Source organism: Babylonia areolata, chromosome 30 (assembly GCF_041734735.1).
Source record: "Babylonia areolata isolate BAREFJ2019XMU chromosome 30, ASM4173473v1, whole genome shotgun sequence".
Taxonomy (NCBI): domain Eukaryota; kingdom Metazoa; phylum Mollusca; class Gastropoda; order Neogastropoda; family Buccinidae; genus Babylonia; species Babylonia areolata.
The window spans coordinates 24,988,875-25,001,374 of NC_134905.1; the positions used below are offsets into that span (position 1 = coordinate 24,988,875).

The 12,500-nt window shown below is 46.3% G+C and overlaps 1 protein-coding gene across 1 annotated transcript in view; it reads left to right on the forward strand.

Annotated features, from left to right (window-relative positions):
* LOC143275498 (uncharacterized) overlaps nt 1–12,500 on the forward strand; it is a 145,834-nt gene that overhangs the window by 142 nt on the left and 133,192 nt on the right. Inside the window, exon 1 of the mRNA XM_076579649.1 lies at nt 1–346. This exon is cut by the window's left edge and continues 142 nt beyond it. The gene's annotated coding sequence lies outside the window, so the exon portion shown is untranslated. The remainder of the gene's footprint in view (nt 347–12,500) is intronic.

The following is a 12,500-nucleotide window of genomic DNA, read 5'->3' on the forward strand; positions in this document are numbered from 1 at the left end:
CACCCACCCACACACACACACACACCCACACACACACAGAGACCGAGATACACACATACGTACTTTGGCGCGTGCGCGTGCGTGCGTACGTACGAACTAACCGGCGGCGTCTCAGGGGAGTCTGTTGTTATTGTGGTTTTGATTCTGGTGTACGAGTTGGATTATACAGCTTACGGCTGCTACTGAGTTCTACTACTACAACTACAGCAACTTGCTACTGACAATTGTCTACAATTTCCGGTGCTGCAGGGTTTTGATTGAAAAGCCTGTAGTAGCCTTGCCTGCTTTGGCAGTTCAAACTGCAGGGCACGGCACCTCAGGACTCTAACCTTCGCGTGGATAACAGGTGGTTGTTTTTTGTTGTTGTTGTTGTTGCTGCTGATTTCTTCCTCTCTCCTTCTCTCTTCTCTCCTCTCTGTCTCTGTCTGTCTCTCTGTTTGTCTTTCTATCTCTCTCTGTCTCTCTGTTTGTCTGTTTGTCTCTCTCTCTCTCTCTGTCTGTCTGTCTTTCTCTGTCTGTTTGTCTTTCTCTCTCTATCTCTGTCTGTCTGTCTGTCTGTCTTTCTCTCTGTGTCTCTGTCTGTCTGTTTGTCTTTCTCTCTCTGTCTCTGTCTGTCTGTCTTTCTCTCTCTCTCTCTGTCTCTCTCTTGTTCTTCTTGTCATTGTTCTTGTTCTTGTTCGTGTTGTTGTTGTCGTCGTCGTCGTTGTTGTTGTTGTTGTTCTTTTTCTTCTTCTTCTTCTCCTCCTCCTCCTTCTCCTCCTCCTCCTTCTTCTCCTCCTCCTTCTTCTTCTGCTTCTTCTTCTCCTCCTCCTCCTTCTTCTCCTCCTCCTCCTCCTTCTCCTTCTTCTCCAGCTTCTTCTTCTTCTCCTCCTCCTTCTCCTCCTTCTTCTTCTCCTTCTTCTGCTTCTTCTTCTTCTCCTCCTCCTTCTTCTTCTCCTTCTCCTTCTTCTCCTCCTCCTTCTCCTCCTCCTCCTTGTAGTTGTTCTCGTCGTTGTTTTTGTTGATCCCCTGCTTTTCCTTCTTCTTCTCCTTCCTGTTCTTCTCATTCTTCTTCTTCTCCTCCTCCTCCTACTTCTTCTTCTTCTTCTCCTCCTCCTCCTCCTCCTACTTCTTGTTCTCCTCCTCCTCCTCCTACTTCTTGTTCGCCTCCTCCTCCCTCCTCCTTCTTCTCCTCCTCCTACTTCTTGTTCTCCTCCTTCTGTTCCTCCTACTTCTTCTTCTTTTTCTCCTCCTCCTTCTTCTCCTCCTCCTTCTTCTACTTCTTCTCCTCCTCCTCCTCCTCCTTCTTCTTCTGCTCCTCTTCCTCCTTCTCCTTCTTCTTTTCCTCTCCTCTTCCTCCTCCTACTTCTTCTTCTCCTCCTCTTCCTTCTCCTTCTGCTCCTCCTCCTCCTCTTCTCCTCCTCCTCCTTCTTCTCCTCCTCTTCCTTCTTCTTCTCCTTCTTTTTCTGCTACTCCTCTTCTTCTTCTCCTCCTCCTCCCCCTCCTCCTCCTTCCTGTTCTCCTTCTTTTTCTCCTTCTTCTCCTCCTTCCTGTTCTTCTCCTCCTCCTTCTCCTCTTCCTCCTCCTTCTTCTTCTCCTCCTCCTCCTTCTTCTCCTCCTCCTTCCTGTTCTTCTTCTCCTCCTTCTTTTTCTCCACCTCTTCCTCCTCCACTCCTTGCCTTGTTTCTTACTGTGACATGTGTTTTCGTTTTGTAGTTTGGGCGTTTTAATCAAAAAGCAAATATTAGTTGCTATCTCTGTCTCTGTCTCTCTCTCTCTGTCTCTGGTTGTCTGTCTCTAATGGTCTCTGTGTCTTTCCACCCCCTCTATCCGCCTTTTTTCTGTTCGTGTTATAAAAAAAATGCCTGAACTGAGTTCTTGTTTTCTAATTTCCCTTTCTTTTTCTTGTTGTTGTGTTGGGGCTTTTTCTTTTTTCTTTGTGTGTGTGTGTGTGTGTGTGTGTGTGTGTGTGTGTGTGTGTGTGTTACTTTTTCTTGTGAGTGACGGCTTTGGCTAATGAGAAAGGGGGACACACACACACACACACACACACACACACACACACACACACACACACACACACGTGTGTGTGTGTATGATATAAACTGAGCATTGGGCACAATTTGTGTACCAAGATAAACCGAGGTCCCGTGTGCTAGCATGCACTTAGCGCACGTAAAAGAACCCACGGCAACAAAAGGATTGTTCCTGACAAAATTCTGTAGAAAAACCCACTTCGATAGGAAAAACGAATAAAACTGCACGCAGGAAAAAATACAACAAAAAAAAAAAAAAGAAAAAAAAAGAAGAAGAAAAAAGGGTGGCGCTGTAGTGCAACGACGCGCTCTCCCTGGGGAGAGCAGCCCGAATTTCACACAGAGAAATCTGTTGTGACAAACTGAAGAGAAATCAGTAATGCTATAACACTGGAATGGGTGACAGAGAGAGAAACAAAGAAAGAAAGGGAGGTGGTGGGGTAGGGAGGGAGAGAGAAGGGAGGTAGAGGGAGAGAGAAGGGAGGTGAGAGAGAGAAAGGGAGAGAGAGGGAGAGGGAGAGAGAGAGAGATGGACCGATGGACTCAAACACGGAGGACGGAGTACACATCAACGTTCAGAGTTTAACATCACACTGTCTCTCTCTATATATATACATAATAGTCATTTACACACACACACACACGCACTCGCACACGCACACTCACACACACACACACTTCCCTAACTCAACAACACCTACAGGGTTGACCGTTCTTATCTCCAGGTGACTTACATACGTTGCCGCTCCCGTGACAGGAAGTCACTATTGTTTTATGGAGCTATTTATAGATATGACGTCAGTCATGTCATTCTTTGTCTTTATCATATGCGTATGTTCCCGATATCTGTGAGACATATCCCCCCCCCCGCCTCCCCCCCTCCGCCTGTATGATAGTCAGTCGTGTCTGCCTATGACCATCAGAACGGCAGAGGAGGCAACTGCTGTCCCGACTATCTGGGCTAGAATTTGATTATAGTGGAGAGTGTCTTGCCCAAGTTACATCCCCACTCTCTCGGCCAAGAGGGTTTTAGGACAGTCGGCGTTGGGGATGGTTCCCAAAGGCTAACCAGCCCCCAAGGCTGCAGCACTAAGAGCCAGTGCAATTTTACCTCCCGGTCCTAGTTTGAGAGTCATAGTCCTTCACAAAAGACTAAGCTGTAAACGGTTTCCCATTGCAATGGAAAAACCATTGATAATACAGCTCTCACTTTGCTGTTGGCCCAGTTGTAAACCTGTGTCAATCTGTGATATAATGGGAGTGTTGGGCCACAGGTATGAACTATCGCCGCTTCACATGCGTCACGATTCCGGAAAACTTTGAATACTTAAGTCAGTATCAGTCATATAATGTTGCTTTCTCAATACAGGAGGAAGGTGGCAGAATGGTTAAGACGCTTACCTGCCATTACGGTGTCCGTGAGGCTCTGTGTTCGAATCTCGGTTTCTGCCCTTTCTCCCAAGTTTGACAGGAAAATCAAACTGAGCGTCTAGTCATTCAGATGAGACGGTAAACCGATGTCCCCGGCGTGTGAAGCTCGCACTTGGCGCACAGAAAAAAGAACCCATGGCAACAGAAATGTTTTCGTCTGAAAAAATTCTGAAGAAGAAATCCAGTACGACAGGTACACAAAGATATATATACATGCACTCACTCACTCATTCCCTCGACCGCTGGGGTCGTTGGGGGGACATGAGGAAGATGTCATAGCTCGCCACGCCGTTCTGTTGGCAGCTGTCGTGAGGAGATCTGGCATCGTCATTTTGGTCTATTCCTTGACGTTGTCGGACCAGCTCTTTCTCTGCCACCCCCGTCTGCACCCTCCCTCTACAGTCCCTTGCAGGATGGTTTTGGAGAGGGTGTTATGTCGTATGACGTGACCAAACCATGCCATCTTCCGTCGTTTGACAGTCGCCAGCAGTGGTTCTTGGGGCCCAACAAGGTTGCTGACCAGGTTCTGCACATAGTCATTGGTCTTGTGCTCCTTGTAGGAGCTAAAGGCGTGACAAAGCCCTTTGGGTCGTGCTGCTGGTCAGGCATCTGCCTAGCAGATGTGGTGTGTGGCATATATGGATTTGTCCGAACGCAATGACGCCTCTTACAGAAAGTGTAACTGAAATTAATCAGCAGAACGAATGTTGAAGTGCCCCATGATCAGCTGGTCCACAGAATGATTGTTGGAGTGCCCCATAATCAGCTGGTCAACAGAATGATTGTTGAAGTGCCCCATAATCAGCTGGTCCACAGAATGATTGTTGAAGTGCCCCATAATCAGCTGGTCCACAGAATGATTGTTGAAGTGCCCCATAATCAGCTGCTCCACAGAATGATTGTTGAAGTGCCCCATAATCAACTGGTCAACAGAATGATTGTTGGAGTGCCCTATAATCAGCTGGTCAACAGAATGATTGTTGGAGTGCCCCATAATCAGCTGGTCCACAGAATGATTGTTGGAGTGCCCTATAATCAGCTGGTCAACAGAATGATTGTTGGAGAGCCCTATAATCTGCTGGTCAACAGAATGATTGTTGGAGTGCCCTATAATCAGCTGGTCCACAGAATGATTGTTGGAGTGCCCTATAATCAGCTGGTCCACAGAATGATTGTTGGAGAGCCCTATAATCAGCTGGTCAACAGAATGATTGTTGAAGTGTCCTATAATCAGTGGTCAACAGAATGATTGTTGGAGTGCCCTATAATCAGCTGGTCAACAGAATGATTGTTGGAGTGCCCTATAATCAGCTGGTCAACAGAATGATTGTTGAAGTGTCCTATAATCAGCTGGTCAACAGAATGATTGTTGAAGTGCCCCATAATCAGCTGGTCCACAGAATGATTGTTGAAGTGCCCCATAATCAGCTGGTCAACAGAATGATTGTTGGAGTGCCCTATAATCAGCTGGTCAACAGAATGATTGTTGAAGTGCCCTATAATCAGCTGGTCAACAGCTGATGATATAAAGAAAAGAGTGATACATCTCAGCTGCAAACGTAGTGACAACATGGTGATACTATGTGACATTCTGACCCACTTTTCATTGACCTTGATTTGATAGTGTGAAACATAGCCCCTATAGCCCTAGCCACGTTGATAAACTTTATCATTCACAGCTAAGTTGTGATAACGGGATGTAACGGCTTTCGAAAACCAGGGTGTAATCTGTTCCTCTTTTTCGTTCGTGGGCTGCAACTCCCACGTTCACTCGTATGTACACGAGCGGGGTTTTACGTGCTTGATCATTTTTACCCCGCGATGTAGGCAGCCATATTCCGTTTTCGGGGGTGTGCATGCTAGGTATTGTTCTTGTTTCCAAAACCCACCGAACGCTGATATGGATCACAGGATCTTTAACGTGCGTGTTTGATCTTCTGCTTGCGTATACGCACGAAGGGGTTTCAGGCACAAGCAGATCTGCACATATTTTAACATGGGAGATCGGAAAAATCTCCACCCTTTACCCACCAGGCACCGTTACCGAGATTCGAACCCGGGACCCTCAGATTAAAAGTCCAGCGTTTTAACCACTCGGCTGTTGCGCCCGTCCAAGGGTGTAATGTTTGACACGATTGTCCTGCTGTGACGAGGTATGTGTCACCACCAAGCGGTCATCTTTCGTGCGATGTATCGGAAACAAGTTTACAGTTGGCTATAACTGCAAGCTACGACGACGCTTTTTTGGTGATAGACACACACACGCACACACACACACACACACACACACACACACACACACACACACACACACACACAAGTCTCAAATCCCTGAACTGAAATCATCTTCAGTTTTGACGATCTTCAGCAGTCCATTACTAATGTATGACTTTTTCAACTCCTTGTTAAACAGTCCACCTGGTTCGCTGTTATAGTTGTTAGTTTTTCATTAGAAATATGTTATATTGTTATGATTTTTTGTTTATTTTTTAAACCAAACTTAAATCAATAATTTTCACACACACACACACACACACACACACACACACACACACACACACACACACACACACATACACACACACTTTCACTTACTCGTATGCGTACACAGTAATTCCCCCCCCCCCCCCTCCTCCCACTCGATTTTTTTTCCTTCCCTCGTCTAATATCACTTACAGTGAAAAGACGTTAAACTAAAGAACGAACAACACACACACACACACACACACACACACACACACACACACATTTATCTATACCACATTTCTTGTGAGCTCTTGTGATTTAGAGTGTTGTGTGACCACTCCTGATAACTCGGTGCTATCACGTTTATTTGTGACCAGTGAGATATTAGCCTTCGGTAAGTCTATTTGGTGACTTTGTTGTTGCTGTCGTTTCGTATGGAGATTTGGGAAATATATATATATATATATATATATATATATATATATATATATATATATATATACCTATACCACCAACAATGCCAGGTTAGTGTTTTGATATATATTACATAGTTTCTTTCTTCTTCTTTTCTTCTGCGTAGGCAGCTCTCCTATGTTCACTCGTGTATGTGCGAGTGGGCTTTTGAGGTGCAGGACCTTTTCTTTTACCTGCCTTGTTGGTAGCCACACCCCGTTTTCGGGGGTATATATATGTGTATGCACACACACACACACACACACACACACACACACACACACACACACACACAGAGGCACACACACACACACACACACACACACACACACACACACACACACAGAGGCAGACACACACACACACACACACACACACACACAGAGGCAGACACACACACACACACACAGACACATACACACACACACACACACAGAGGCATACACACACACACACACACACACACACACACACACACACAGAGAGGCAGACACACACACACACACAGAGGCAGACGCACGCACACACACACACACACACACACACACACACACACACACACACAGAGGCAGACATACACACACAGACAGACAGACACACACACAGACAGACACAGACACACACACACACACACACACACACACACACACACCTGAGATAAACTAACCAATAGCCACGGCGTGGTGACAATTAGGCTTGAGGGTCATTGTTGTCCTTGGAAACATGTGACAAGAAACCGCTCTCCTCGAGGTCAGCACGAACTTTCTCCAAGAGCTCTGATAACAATGATCATTATGTCAGCCTCTGTCTTGGGCAGCTGCGAGACAGACAGACAGAGACTCAGATGGTTTATTCATTTTACACGAAGGCCTGAGATAAGAGAAAGACGTAATGTTGAGACAGTGGGAGAGAGGGCACAGAGAGAGACAGAGACAGAGACAGAGAGAGAGAGAGGTAGGGGCGTGGAGAGAGAAAGAGAGACAGAGACAGAGAGAGAGAGGCTCTGACACTTTACTGTCATTGGCCATGAGGTCCTTATGACATGGGTGAATGCATCAACATACTTGCAATTTACAACAAACCATTATAGTAAACGAATGAAATGGTGAGATCAAAGTTAATAATGAAACAAAACAAAGTGAAATAGAGAGATAGACAGAGAGATAAAGAGATAGATAGAAGGAGAGAGAGAGAGAACTCCGAACTCAAAACGTTTTTTTTATACAAGGATTAAGATTTATGCATGGCTTATTCTAACAATCACACACACACACACACACACACACACACACACACACACACACACACACACACAGATAGATTGATAGATAGATAGATAGAGAGAGAGAGAGAGAGAGAATATGTAAACATGAATAAATGATAACTGATAACAACCAGCCAACTAGCCAGAGAGACAGACAGAAAGACACACAGACAGACAGACAGGAGCAGAGTGATGGCCTAGAGGTAACGCGTCCGCTTACTGAGGTAGCGAGAGAATCTGAGCGCGCTGGTTCAAATCACGGCTCAGCCACCGATATTTTCTCCCCCTCCACTAGACCTTGAGTGGTGGTCTGGACGCTTAGTCATTCGGATGAGACGATAAACCGAGGTCCCGTGTGCTAGCATACACTTAGCGCACGTAAAAGAGAACCCACGGCAACAAAAGGGTTGTTCCTGGCAAAATTCTGTAGAAAAATCCATTTCGGTAGGAAAAACATATAAAACTGCACACAGGAAAAAAAAAAGAAAAAAGGTGGCGCTGTAGTGTAGTGACGCGCTCTCCCTGGGGAGAGCACCCCGAATTTCACACAGAGAAATATGTTGTGACAAAAAAAGAGAAATACAATACAATGCAAGATAGACAGAGAGAGAGAGAGAGAGAGAGAGAGAGAGAGAGAGAGAGGGGGGGGGGGGAGTGAAAATGTTGTTGTATTACCCGTAGTTGACATCAGTGACAGACCTGATGGTTGGAACATTTCCAGAGCTAGCACGAGAGAGAGAGAGAGAGAGAGAGAGAGGGAGAGGGAGAGAGAGAGAGAGAGAGAGAGAGAGAGAGAGAGGGGGGGGGTGAAAATGTTGTTGTATTACCCGTAGTTGACATCTGTGACAGACCTGATGGTTGGAACATTTCCAGAGCTAGCACGAGAGAGAGAGAGAGAGAGGGAGAGGGAGAGAGAGAGAGAGAGAGGGAGGGAGAGAGAGAGAGAGAGAGAGAGAGGATTGGGGGGGGGGGGTAGAGGGGGGCATGGGGGCGGGCGGGGGGGGGGGGGGGGGGGCGTGTGATATTAATGCTTTGTTAATTTTGTGGTGACCATTGTGACAACAGGTGGACCAGCCCATTCGGAGTGAAGAGGGAGGGAGGGTGGGGTGGGGAGGGTGGTGAGGGGGAGGGGCGTCCTTGTCAGCTGAGACCGTCTGTTTGTCTGGCTGTTGGTCTGTCTGCATGTTTGTCTGTCTGTCTGTTTATCTGTCTGCATGTCTATCTGGCTGGCTGGTTGGCTGTCTGCCTGTCTATATGTCTGTCTTTCTGTCTGTCTGGCTATCTGTCCGTATCTGCCTGGTTGGGTGTTTGTCAGTCTGTCTGTCTGTCTGTCTGTCTGTGTGACTGTGTGGTTGGTTGGAAACGCTGTTAGAAGACTCTGAGGTGACTGGTAATATCGATTTGCCTGTCCTCTGCTCTCTGTCTGTCTGTCTGTCTGTCTATGTCTCTGTCTCGCGCTTTCCTTCATCACTCTGTGTGTTTGTGCATCTCTCTCTCTCTCCCTCTCTCTCTCTGTCACTCATTCACTCAGTCACTCACTCACTGTGTGTGTGTGTGTGTGTGTGTGTGTGTGTGTGTGTGCGTGCGTGCGTGCGTGTGAGTGTGTGTGTGTGCGTGTGTGTGTGTGTTGTTTACTTATTTTTCAACTGTTCAAATGCCCTTTCGAAAAAAAATAAAATATATATGCCCTAATGCTTGCATTGTAACTTTGCGTTTTTGATTTAGGATGCTGAATAATTGATATAATGTCGATCTGAGGCTTCAATTTATTTCCATAAAAAGCATATCAAATAAATGTTTTGAAATATCCCCCTCTCTCTCCCTCTTACCGCCCCCCCCTCTCTCTCTCTCTCTCTCTGTCTGTGTGTCTGATGCCTTTCTTAGTGTCTTTGCCTCTTTCTCCCTCTTTGTCTGTCTGTCTGTCTGTCTGTCTGTCTGTCTCTCTCGCTATCTCCCTCGCTCGTTCGTAAATGGAATCATTATTGTATCCGGTGCCTGCTCTTTGTTTAGCTTCCATTTATAGATTCATTTATTTGTAATTATTTGTTGAAAGCATATTGAATAGATCTTTTAAAATGCCTCCCCTCCTCTCTCTTATTCTTTGTGTATGTGCTCGCGTGCGCGCGCGTATATATATATATATATATATGTGTGTGTGTGTGTGTGTGTGTGTGTGTGTGTGTGTGTGCGTGCGCGCGCGTGTGTATGCGTGTGTATGCGCGTGTATGGGTATTTGTTTGTCGTTGTCGATGTCGTTTTCTCTGTCTCTCTGTCCCTCTCTGTCTCTGTCTGCCTGTCTGTCTGTCTGTCTCTCTCTCTGTCTTTCTCTATCTCTCGCTGTCTCTCTGTTTCTCTTTCTCTCTGTCTGTCTCTGTCTGTCCCTCTCTCTTCCGTCTTATCTTCCCTCTCTCCCTCTCTCTCTTTCTCCCTCTCCCCCCTCTCTGTCTTTCTCCCTCTCTCTCTTTCACCCTCTCTCTCATCTCTCTCTCCCTCCCTATCTCTCTCTTTCTCCCTCCCTCTCTCTCTTTCTCCCTTCCCCGTCTCTCTCTCTTTCTCCCTCTCTCCTTCTCCCTCCCCCCTCTCTCTCTTTCTCCTTCCCCCTCTCTCTCTCCCGTCTTATCTCCTCTTCCCCCCTCTCCCTCTCTATCTCTGTCTCTCTGTTTCTCTTTCTCTCTGTCTCTCTCTCTCTGTCACTCCTCCCTCTCTCTCTCATCTCCCCCCTCTTTCTCTCTTTCTCTCCCCCCCCTCTCTCTCTCCCGTCTTATCTCCTTTTCCCCCTCTCCCTCTCTATCTCTGTCTCTCTGTTTCTCTTTCTCTCTCTCTGTCTCTGTCACTCCTCCCTCTCTCTCTCATCTCCCCCCTCTTTCTCTCTTTCTCCCCCCCCCTCTCTCTCTCTCTCCCGTCTGATCTCCTTTTCCCCCTCTCCCTCTCTATCTCTGTCTCTCTGTTTCTCTTTCTCTCTCTCTGTCTCTGTCACTCCTCCCTCTCTCTCTCATCTCCCCCCTCTTTCTCTCTTTCTCCCCCCCCTCTCTCTCTCTCCCGTCTGATCTCCTTTTCCTCCTCTCCCTCTCTATCTCTGTCTCTCTGTTTCTCTTTCTCTCTGTCTCTCCTCCCTGTCTCTCTCATCCCCCCCTCTTTCTCCCCCCCCTCTCTCTGTATCTCTGTTTCTCTTTCTCTCTGTCTCTCTCTCTCTGTGTCTCCCCCCCCCTCTCTCCCGTCTTATCTCCTCTTCCCCCCTTCTCCCTCTCTCTCTCTGTTTCCCTCCCCCCCCCCTCTCTCTCTCTTTCTGTCCTGTCTCATCTCGTCTTCTCCCCTCTCCCTCTCTGTCTCTCTTCTGTTCCAGTTGTATCTCTCAGTGTTTGTCCTTTGATGTATTTGTATTGTCTTTGCCTGCAGCTTCACATGTCGAAGAGACAGCTGCCCCAAAGTGTGCAGACATTCTAACAAATCACCTGTATCCGATAGGCCAAAGGCATCTACTGGCAAAATCAGATTTTTTCAGCCCCCAAGAAAAAAAAAAGGATAAGATTTAAGAGGGTATTAGTCTGTGGCTTCAGATATTTTTCGAATGTTCCGAAGGTTATGTGTGGGTGGTGTGTGTTTGGTTTTGGTTGGGGGGTGGGGGGGGGAGAGGAAGGGTGCGGGGGGTTGTGCATGTGGTGTGTATATGTTTGCAGTTTGAAAAGACACACACAGACACAGACACAGACACACACAAGCACACACACACACACACACACACACAGACACACACAAGCGCGCGCGCACACACACACACACACTCATACACAAGCACACACACACACACACACACACACACACACACACACACACACACACACACGCAAAACAACAACAACAACAACAAACAACAACACTACTTTCTTCACGAAGGCACAAAGTTTAGTTTGTTTCAAGAAAAATACTACAAAGAGAGAGATTCATTTTTACACGCTCCAATAAAAGAAGAAAAAGCGACATTTCTTCTTCTTTTTCACGACAGTGTGGGTCACAAACCAGTATTTTTTTTTTTCCTACACACGACACGAGAGGGGAACTAAATTTCACAAGGAGACAGTTCAAAACCATGCAGTGACATCGCCGCTGGAAATAACGTGAAATTCCAAGTTCCAGCCCCAAATTAATGTTGCCCCCAAAAGCGGAAAAGCGCGGTCACGATTAAAAAAAAACCCACAAAAAAACCAACAAAAAAACCATGGGATAATGCTTTCCCCAGAAGCAATCTGTAAATGTCAATTTACGAATAAAAGCTCGTACACTCTTGAGCGGAAAAGGCTTCAATCAGACGAAAAATCTGGACAATCAAGGGCAATTTCGTCATGTTTCCGGTAAAATGATGATCAACAGTCGTCTGTGTGAAAGGAAGCAGACGACAGAGTTTGAGCGATGAGTCAGCCATGGATTCATCACCGGAACATCGTAATGATGAGGAAAACGAAACTGCCTAAAATAGACAAATAGACAAACGGAAAATTTCTTTGAAAAGACTGTTCAGCAGCCGTAGTTAGACAAACAGGCAGAACAACCGTTTAAAGTCATAGGAATGGTCATTGTAAGTGCAGACTCTCGTGTGATGTGATTCAGTGCAATGTTTGTCACAAACGATTTGATGTGAAGTGGAAGCAGTGGAGAAAAAGTCATCCTTTCTGACGAGAACTGTAACGGTCAGTCTTTTGTGGGTTTTTTTTTTTGTTGTGATTTAAAGCCGAGCCGACAGCCATGCAAAGTTTACAAAGTTGAGGACTGTTGAGCAGTGTGCAAAGTTTACAAAGCTGAGGACTTTAAAAATTTTTTTTATACCTGACTAAGCGCGTTGGGTTACGCTGCTGGTCAGGCATCTGCTTGGTAGA